Source organism: Zalophus californianus, chromosome X (assembly GCF_009762305.2).
Source record: "Zalophus californianus isolate mZalCal1 chromosome X, mZalCal1.pri.v2, whole genome shotgun sequence".
Lineage (NCBI taxonomy): Eukaryota > Metazoa > Chordata > Mammalia > Carnivora > Otariidae > Zalophus > Zalophus californianus.
The window spans coordinates 8460199-8469810 of record NC_045612.1 but is presented as its reverse complement, the minus strand read 5'-3'; the positions used below and the strand labels follow the sequence as shown (position 1 = coordinate 8469810).

The following is a 9612-nucleotide window of genomic DNA, read 5'->3' as shown; positions in this document are numbered from 1 at the left end:
CACTTGGAGAAGGTGTGTTGGTTCCTCGAAGGCTTTTCCAAAAATCAATAGTGTGCAAATTGATCCATGAGATCATAGGAAAATTCTGTTACTTTGAAATTTCAAAGTGTTTTCATCTATATTTCTGATGGATCTTCAATTGTCAGAAGACTCTTCAATGGCCCCCTTTTAGCCATGTGCAGGAAAGGACCTGTAAATAGCCGCCAGGGTGAGGCTAGCAGAGAATTTAAAGGAGGTCTTTTATTAAGTCAATCTTTGAGGTCTCTTTGTCCAAATTTTACAATATCGTGTTGGGTTTGGTAATACTCCCCTGTATTTAGATTGGAAGAAATTAATAATATCAGCGCACTAAATCTTTCACAATCCTCAGGGAAACCGTTTCAATAGAGAAGGGCTTTCTGAGTTCTTCCTCCCCCTCTCCTACTATTCACTTTTCAGCTACTTTTCTAAAAGCGTCTTTGAAATCACATATCCTTTTGGTCAGTGCTAGAAGAAGAGGGCTTTCTGACTACGAAGCCAGCTCCTTCTTAGCAACAGATGACCCACACACACCCGGAATAGCTACAAGCTCTGTGCTTTCTGTGTGTCTCTTGTATGATCAGTGACAATTTGCTTAGTTTCCCCTCACCTGCTTCCTAGCTAGTAATTACCCAGAGACAGAATCTTTGTGTAACCCTGACTTACAGCTATTAGAATAGGCTGTAATTGTACCCAGTGTAATTGGCTTCAGTGGCAGAGCCCCATTAACCTGGCACAGCCGTTCTTAAAGCAGCCTGCGATCTAGCTCATTAAATTTTATCTTCAGTAATAGGAAAAGTTATGACCTTTGCTGTTCCTGTCTTCATGTATTTATGCAGACATGTCACCTAGGATATCAAAACATACAGTGTCACCGAAATGCAGAGGCAAGCCAACCTTGTGTACCCGGAGTGACTACAAATTGAGTCCCAAACATGATGCCGATGGGAGGCACGACCCATACTTAAAGAGGGTCCTGAGAGGTCCATGGCAATGAAAAGCATTCTGCTGGGTGCCATGCCCTCCTGCCCACATACTTTCCTCTCCAACAACGTGGACGGCACCTGGCAGCCGAGCTATGGGTCCTGGGGGATGGGCATGGGAGATTTCTCAGCACCACGTGTTCCCACAGTAGAATGACTGGAAGAAGAAAGCCGGAGAGTTTATTTGAGAGCCACAGTGGAAAGAGAACTGGACTGGGTTGTTACCTCAGGTTGGGTCTGAACCTGCCATTAAAAATACGTGCAAGGTGCTTACCCACTCTGGGCCCAGTTCGCCCATTGAGAAAGTAAGAATAATAGCTTAGGTACTCTCTAAGATCACTTCAAAGATTTCAAGACAGCCAAATAGGCATTATGTTTTCGTTCTTAAGATATCTGAACAATTAAATTGCATCACGTCAATTCTCCCTTTCGTTCAGAGATAGGACTCATAATGACAACCTTGTGGCTGATCAAGGTAACCCAAGAAAATTTTGTTAATTAAGAAGAAAAGAAGGGGCGCCTGGGTGGCTCAGTTGGTTAAGCGACTGCCTTCGGCTCAGGTCATGATCCTGGAGTCCCAGAATCAAGTCCCGCATCGGGCTCCCTGCTCGGCGGGGAGTCTGCTTCTCCCTCTGACCCCCTTCCCCCTCGTGCTTTCTGTCTCTCATTCTCTCTCTCTCTGAAATAAATAAATAAAATCTTTAAAAAAAAAAAAAGAAAAGAAGTTTTCGTGTGCCTGAGAGCTTTAGAATGTGCTAGAACATCAGAAGATTCTTGACCTTACAATTTAATTTTATGTTTGATGGTTAGTTTTCTGTGTTGACTTGGCTAAGCTATAGTACCTAGTTATTCAATCAAACACTAAGCTGGATGTTGCTGTGAAGGCATTTTATAGATGTGGTTAACATCTACAATCGGTTGACTTGCAACAAAGTAATTACCCTTGATAGTGTATGGGGGCCTCATGCAATCAGTGAAAAGAGTATCAGAGTAAAACTGAGGTTTCCATGAAGAATAAATTCTGCCTGTGGATGACAGTCTCAGCTCTTGCCCAAGAGTTTCCAGCCTGCTGGCCTGCCCTATATATTTCTGACTTGCCTAGCCAGATGCTACAATTGCATAAGCCAATTTTTTGATTGATAGCTAGATATTTAGATGAAAAATACTTCCTACTATTGGAGCTTGAATTATGTCCCCAAAATGATATGTTAGAGTCCCAATCCCAGACACTGTGAATTTATTCAGAACTAGAGTCTTAACTGATGTAATTAAATTAAGATGAGGTCATATTGAATCAGGGTGGGCCTTAAATTCAATGACCAGTGCCCCTGTGAGGAGAGGGAGATTTGAAGACACAGAAGACACACAGAGGAGAAAGACAAGGAATATCGAGGATTGTCAGCAACCACCAGAAGCCAGAAAAGCCAAGGAAGGATTCTTCCCCAGAGCCTTTAGAGGGAGCATGGCCTTGCTGACACCTTGGATTCCAACCTGTAGCCTCCAGAAGTGTGAAAAGCCTAAGTTTTTGCTTTTTTAAGTGATTTGTTTTGTGGTCACTTTTACAACAATCCTAGGAAATTAATACACCTATTTAACTACTGGTTCTGTTTCTTTGGTAGACTTCTGACTAATGCAATGTACTTTTGGTGAAAATTTATCTTTCTAAGTGAAATTACAGGACTTTTTTTTCCCCTCAGGCTTCTCCATAACCACTTTTGCACAAATGGAACTACTTTATTTTTTAAGATTTTTTTATTTTTATTTTTAAGGGGCTCCTGGGTGGCTCAGTCAGTTGACCATCCGACTCTTGGTTTCGGCTCAGGTCATGATCTCAGGGTCATGAGACTGAGCCCCACAGTGGGCTCTGTGCTCAGTGGGGGTCTGCTTAATATTCTCTCTCTTCCTCTGTCCCTCCCCCCCTCTTTAGACTAAAATAAATCTTTTTTAAAAGTTTTTTTTATTTTTAAGTAATCTCTACACCCAGTGTGGGGCTAGAACTCACAACCCTGAGATCAAGAGTCACATGCTCTACTGACTGAGCCAGCCAGGTGCCCCACAAAAGGAACTACTTCTAAGAAATATTTGCAGGAAAAAAGTCATGGTCAAATAAATGTGCAAACTCTTGGGAAAAGGTAACTTTGGCCTCTCTCTTACAGGTCTGTTCAGAGCCTTTAATATGATAATATATGTCAAGCATCTCCAAGACAGATCTATAGAATGTAGCATTTTCCAAAATTATATAAGCTTGGAAATTCTGTTCAGGTATACATATTAATAGCTCCCAAAAGTAATGCTTTTTAAAAAACACTTTGGAAAATGCTGGATTAGAACGAAATTAAATTATTTTCTATGCCATTACATTTTTTTTTTAGGATATGATCTATTGACCAATATAGAGATAAATGCAGAGCTAAAAGGAAGGAAAAGTTAACATACAGAACAGTAGAGCCAAGTGTGCAACATATAGTGAAACTTTATGAAATCATTGAAAACCTGACAAAACCCATTGCCATCTATATTAGTTAGGATAGGCTAGAATGGTAGAGCCTATGCTGTGGTAATGAATACTCACTGGCTTTATTCAACAAAGGCTTGTCACTCATGTCATAGTAACATGTATAGTAACATAACAGGATCAGACAGCTCTCCAGTCAGTGACTCAAGATCTATGCTCCTGGCAACTTGTAACAATGCCATGTACAAGTGTATCACTTACAGCCATAGAGGTTGGAGAGAGAAGGCACATGGAGAATGTACAGATTCCTAACTGCCTAGGACCATATCCCATTGGTCACGTTCTGATGGCCAGAATTCAATATATAGCATTAATTCATTGCGGAGTCATGTCTTCCATTTTAGTGGGAAGTAGGAGGCAAAATATATAGGTACACATAGAAAAGCATGGTAGATTTGGTGGCGGGAAAACAAAGCATTTCTTGCAGATAGCTTTTATTCCCATCTTTGCTTCTTAACTATAGGCTTATATTTACTGCAGGTTCTCAACTTAGCCTGCACCGGCAAAGCATTCATCCCCTTGGGACTAGAAAAGGTGGGCTTGTCTGCGCGCCCGGAGCCCAGTGGGAGGGGACCAGGCCCGGGAAGCAGACGCAGGCGCACTTGTCTTGCCTGCGCCTTTCGGCTCTGCCCACGGTCTCGAGAAACCAGTTACCCAGGCTTTCTCGTGGGTTGTCTTCTGGCCTCAGAGTATCCTTTATCAGAGCCTCGGGCTGTTGGGCCTCTTCACTCAGTACTTGGTGGACCATCATCATACCCTCCTGCACAATGGGTATTGGCTTGCCTGGCTGATTCACTTGGGAGAGTCCTTGTAGCCATGGTTTTGTGCAAGTCTAAAGGCATCACAGATGGTCGGGCTCAACTACTCTGGTTCCTACAAACGTATCTCTTTGGGATAGCATCTCTCTCCATCTTGATAGCTTACAGACCAAAACGCCAAAAACAAACTTAAAGAAGATATCCAAAAGCTTTCTTTACACTTTTGACATTCAACTTCACTGTTTTGGGGGTGGGGGAGATGCGGGGGGATGCTGAGTTTACTTGATCTTTCTATTTTCCAGAAATTTAAGACCCTCTAGTTATTCATTATTCTTTCATACGCCCTGGTTGAGCTTGACTAGATGAGAGGAAAGGATTTAAGCTTCCCAGTTCTGCAGACTAACCTGTTTGGCCAAGGGCTTCCAAGCTACCTGCTTGAGGTCCTTGGCCATGTTGGTGCTCCTTGTATTATCTGGTTTAAGCTGTGTACTAAAACTGCTTGTTGGTATAACTTTGCTCCCACCTTCTGACTAAGACACCTTACCCTTACCACCGCATCTTAGCTCTCCTTTCCCCCAATTTTTTCCACCTTTCTGAACCAAGACAGAGTGACATTTCCCCAACACATCAATTCCACATGCACTAGGCACCTGGGAAGCAGGATCTTATCCTCTCAAACTTCCATTTCTCACACACCAAGAAAGCTAAGGAAGATAAGCAAGTGCCTGGAATGGGCCCGGCCGAGCAGTAACCTAGAGGCACAGAGGACACACAGTACCTAGAGGAGAGGATCGGGAATGCCTCCCCTGATAGAGCCAGCCAGAAGCCATCCTTGTGCAGGGGTCTGATGGCCACTGCTAGATGGCTCCTTCTGGTCAGGACCACATCTTAGCTTGATTTTTTTTTTCCCAGTCATTTTATTTTCTGAGTCATTGCCTTGTAAACAGGTGTTCTGTCAGTGTTTTCTGAACCACAGACCGAAACTGAATTAACTTGTCATTTGTTCAGTATCATTCCAGTTGTTACCTGAAAACTGCAGAACCCACTCAGTGTATTCTCAAAGAAAAGCACAGAACTGCCCTTGACTGGTGGTAACCCCTTTCTGTGGGTCCCCTGGTAGGAAACCTGTGTCTTTTTCACATTTGCCTGTTCTTAGTCATTTTCTCCAGACTCTGTAACATCTCCCTCCAGCTCCAGCTTACTTAAACACAGACGTTCCTGAGCTAGAGATTCTAACTGGAAGCTAGTGACTACCTCTCCCATTCACCTGACTAGACCTTTTTACTAGTGACTGGTCAGGGCAGGAGGGTCACTGACCTTGGCAGAATGACTGTCACCTAGGAGCCATTAGGGTTCCTTTCTTGGAGGACCACCTAGGCAGTCCCTAGTTCTCTAGGGACTAGACCTTATTTTCCTTCTATGATACAGTAGGGCACGTTCTCTATTTTAAGCAAACATTTATGAGAGACAGCCCCTTTGCCCCAAAAAGAGACCCCAAGTAAAAGTACAACCCTGAAAGATTATGGACTATGAATTGTTTCTGGTGGAGATGACTTTCTACAACTATATCTCAGTTTTTCCTGTTTCTTTTGTCATGAAGGGGTTGACTTTTAGTAGAGAAAAAAATTTTTAATCATCGAGTTAAACATCATGGAAATCCAACACAGATTTTTTAAAAGCATGGTCCTCTCGAAAGAGAAATAGTAATGACAGTACTATTAACGGTGACAGCAACGATATGGCAGATTATTGAATGAATGAATTAACTTGAATAAATGCTGTGAATTGTCTTCTCTGTTCAAAAAAAAAAAGAAAAGGTGGGCTTGCTTTGGTTTTGGTTTTGGTTTTATCTTTTTGGGATGGGCTTTGTTGACAATGCTATATTTGGGGGGTCCCATTCAGTGATGTCAGGTGACAGTTAAATTGAAATTATAACCTTTGTCAATCCAAATATAAGTTACATAAAATAGTGAGCACAACACACTATTTCCTTAATTTCTTCTCATATTTTTAAAGCAAGTTTGCTCTTTAGCAAAAGTAGTATAAACCCATCAGTCTCAAAGCCAAGGTTTAGATTTATATACCATCCCTTTTTTAGTTATCTCAAGTCAGCAATTTCAGGAACTGTTCATTTTTTTTTCAATAAAATAAATAATGTAACAAATGATCTGGTCTTTTTCCTATAAAATAAAATATTTAACAAAAAGCACTGACATTGCCTAAGCAGCAGTTACCACCAATTTAGAAATTCAGTCTTTGGAATCAGCGATGAATGAAAGATAAGACGAACCATGAGAGACTATGGACTCTGAGAAACAAACTGAGGGTTCTAGAGGGGAGGGGGTGGGGGGATGGGTGAGCCTGGTGATGGGTATTAAGGAGGGCATGTTGTGCGTGGAGCACTGGGTGTCATACGCAAACAATGAATCATGGAACACTACATCACAAACTAATGATGTACTGTATGGTGATTAACATAACATAACAAAATAAAATTTTAAAAAAAGGGTTCACTTCTGACGGCACTTCCTATAAGTGATTTCATCAGAGCAGTAAAAAAAAAAAGGGTTCAGAGAAGCTTTACATAAAAACAAAAAACAAACAAACAAACAAAAGATTCAATTTTAAAACCAGGCATTCCCAGGTCCAAATTAAGTACCTTCTCCTCCTAAACTTCAGATGGAAACTATCTAACCTCTCGGTTTTCCTTAGAGACTTGGCTGTAAGTCCCCTCTGGCCCTGGTGCTGTGGTTGAACTCAGGGCTATGTGGCTACGGTGTTATTTGTAGAAATACCAAAGCTTCATGGTGGCGGTGGCATGGGGAGGAAAGAATGAGAGGGTGGGCATCTAATACCACTCCCCTTCCTGACAACAACCCCATGAGTTCCTCTTTTATCTTTTTAATAGAGTACCATCCTGGCTAAGATTCCAATGGAACATCAAGGGGTCCTGCTTGAAAAGTTACAAGCTGCTCAGTTCCGCCTTCTCACTACCTGCCTGTGTAAGTGATGCTCCTGGTTGTCTTCACTGCGCTCACCTTTCTCTCTCTCCCCCATGGCTTCTTATACCCCATAGTATTTATTCTCACCAAGCTAGGCACTTCCTGCACACTCTCTCATTTGCATGCATCACCTTACTCCCCATTCCAATAGGCATACTGAAGGAATTATGCCTTTCTCTTTGCTTCTTGGAATGTTAAAAATAACTGGCACTGACTAAATTGAACAAAATTATAAGGTATTTCCCTCACATATATTCCCTGTTGTCTGTGTAGAAACAGCCTTAATAAGGGATATGGCAACAGGGCTGAAGTCATGTCTCCCTGAACATAGCTAAGCCAATTACAGAAATATTCTGCCATCCAGGACTCCATAGGCCACATCAAAAATGTGGTTTATAATTATTTGTTTAGAATGGTCTCTTAGGAAGCAGACAGCATTTCTCCTGATATAACAATTTTCCTCTCTGAAAGAACATTTACTTTGAATAATTTTAAATATTATGCATTCACGCTCACACCTTTTTCCTGGCAACTGCATTCTTTTTCATGACCAGGAAAATGTGAGTTTTATAGGAAGAAAAATGCAAGATAGCAAAAAGGTGGTTTTTAAACATAGTTTTCAGAGACATTTTTTTATTTCTTAGAAATACAATTTCTATGATGCATAATAATGCCACCAATGATTTTTAGCTCAGACATTTCAAGGACATAACCTAAAAATACAAATAAAAAAAGATTGCTTTACTTGCAAGATACATGAAGAGCCAATATAAACTGTGGCTATATTGTTGTATGTTTTCCTGCACAAAGAACTGAATAATAAATTCACAATGGATCAAGTACCCACACATTCTAATGCATGCATCTTATCTGGTATTAACATCCTGAACTGTAGTTGAGGTACACAGTATGTCTTTTGTAGGTTTTTTTTTTTTTTCTTTTTTTAAGTAGGCTCCACACCTAGTGTGGAGCCCAACATGGGGCTTGAACTCACGATCCTGAGATCATAGACCTCAGCTGAGATCAAGAGTCAGGCATTTGGCGGACTGGGTCACCCAGGTGCCCCCACAGTGTGTCCTTTAAAAAACTGTTAATTCCAGTAGAGTTAACATACAGTGTTATATTAGTTTCAGGTGTACACATGTGTCTTTCAACACTGCTTATGACTTTTGAAAGCCTATCACGTGCAAGTGCTGAGTTAGGGCCTGTGGTCCAATGGTGAACAAAACCAGACAAATTCCTTGCTTCATGGTGCTTATTATGTAGTAGAAGAGATGGAAATCAAGTGAATCATCAAATGGCTAAGAGTAGAATTTTAAGCTGAGAAGATTCAATGAAGAAAATATACACGAGATAAGCAAAACGTATAAAACTTGGTAGCTAACTGGATCTAGGAATTATGTGAAGGCTTCCATGCAGAAGTGCATTTTGAGATGAAATCTGAAGGATGAAGAAGCATTGACTAAGAGGGAAAAGCAGGAATAATATTCCAGGAGGAAGGGGTGACATTTCAAAGATTCAGAATCAGGCAGGAAGCAAAGAAAGCCAGTCATGCTGGAGGGAACTGAATGCAGGAGAGACTGAAGGGTTAGGCTGGGACTAGACCAGGTAGGACACTGCAGGCCCTGGTAAGGACCACAGTTTCTGTCCTAAAAGCAATGGAATCTATGGAAAGGTTCAGTGCAGAGGGCAGGGAAGGCAGATGTTTTTTGCCCCATGCAGTTACCTTTACTGATGCCATTTTTTTTTTCTTTTTTTAATTGAAGTAGAGTTGACACACACCATGTTACATGGGTCTCAGGGGTACAACATAGTGATTGGACAAGTCTATACATAATGCTGTGTTCACCGCAAGCATAGCCACAATTGGTCACCATGCAATGCTATTACAATACCGTTGACTATATTCCCTACACTGCCCCTTTTCTTCCTGTGATTTATTCCTTCTATAACTGGAAGCCTGTATCTCCCCCTCCCTTTCCCCATTTTGCTTGCTTCCCCACCTCCCCTTCCCTCTGGCAACCATCAGTTTGTTCTCTGTATTTATAGGTCTGTTTCTGCTGTTGTGCATTTGCTTCTTCATCTGTTTTGTTTTGAACTGATTCCTCTGGCCTCCGTGGTGTTGCGATCGGATGGAGACACACGTGTGGATGTAGGGAGACTGGTTTGGATAAAATTGCACTTGTCCAACCAAAAGATGATGGTGACATGGAATAATCTCAAATGCTTTGGGTGCCACCTCATCCTTCTATGCAAAAGCAGTAAACTTCAAATGTATGCTGATTTGTTCTCCATTCCTCCACTTCACCCTCTGCAGGTCTGCCTTACACCTTTTT

General features: G+C 41.5%; 1 non-coding gene across 1 annotated transcript; it reads right to left on the bottom strand.

The window, feature by feature from the left end:
- Positions 1–6782: 6782 nt before the first annotated feature.
- On the bottom strand, positions 6783–6826 carry LOC113931670. Its single transcript, XR_003522822.1, has one exon. It is a non-coding gene; the product is annotated as a small nucleolar RNA SNORD49 (small nucleolar RNA).
- Positions 6827–9612: the final 2786 nt, after the last annotated feature.